Raw genomic sequence first — 1133 nt, forward strand, 5'->3', positions numbered from 1 at the left:
GCCATTTCTGTTATAGTCATCTGGAGACAAGGGCCTTCTCCCAGTCTCATTCTGCTCTCTCTTTCTGTTCAAATCCATTTCATATATATATATATATATATATATATATATATATATATATATATATATATATATATATATATATATATATATATATTTATAAAAGGCTAGGGGAACGCCAGTAAAAGTGTTTAGAAATCTGAATCTTTGAAAGTGACCCTTGTTTAAAAGGTACAGAACCCTTGAGAAAAGGCCAGCAGTGTACCGTAGCTCTCTGTGCCCCTATCTACTCCATGCTCAAAGGGAGGTGTGATAAAAGCTGGCATTGTGATGTACAGTGTGGGAAAACACTTCATGTCCGGTGCTGCTGAATGAGCAGCTTGTAAAAAAGCCGGGCCATGACTCATTGTGTTATCTTTTTTCTGTTTCCGCTTGTCGGCTCACTTCAAACGGCCGTCTTTACCTGAATATATGTAAATGTATGTATATATACATATATACATATATACATTTATATTTAGATATTTGTATATATTATATATACAGATAGATATGAGTAAGTATGTAGCAGAAAAAAACTTATCGATAGCTTTGAAAATATTTGAGGAAAAACTCAACACCCCCGACACACTCTAATAAGTGGAATGTTTTCGTTTTCATTTCCACTGGACCACAAGCCATAATTGACACCAATGCAAGACAAATAATAGTCCATGCATGAAACATTGGGCTAACAGAGTCTGACAGAATTATCAGGAGAGCCTTCCAAAGCAACTCTATAATCAAAGTGACGCTCCGGCACAGGGTCACCTCAAAATCCCACAAAATGATGGGAAACCTTTTTCTTAATTCCTACATTTCCTATTAAAGAACAGGGAATTTTTTAGGGGGAGGGGGGAGGGTGACTAAACAGATGCCTGGATGAAAGGCAAGGGAATAACAAAGAATAAGTGTTTTTGGCTGCTTGGCTTTTTTTTTTCCCATGAATTCGAGGGAGTGAACGGAGAACGCTTTCCAGACCACATGCATCAGATCCAAGACCCAAAGCCCAAGCCCTTAAGGGGAATTACTCAAATAACAGTAATTGTACACTGTTATGTTTTTTCTTCTTCTCCTGAGTCCACATATGAGAA

Source organism: Silurus meridionalis, chromosome 7 (assembly GCF_014805685.1).
Source record: "Silurus meridionalis isolate SWU-2019-XX chromosome 7, ASM1480568v1, whole genome shotgun sequence".
NCBI classification, from domain to species: Eukaryota; Metazoa; Chordata; class Actinopteri; order Siluriformes; family Siluridae; genus Silurus; species Silurus meridionalis.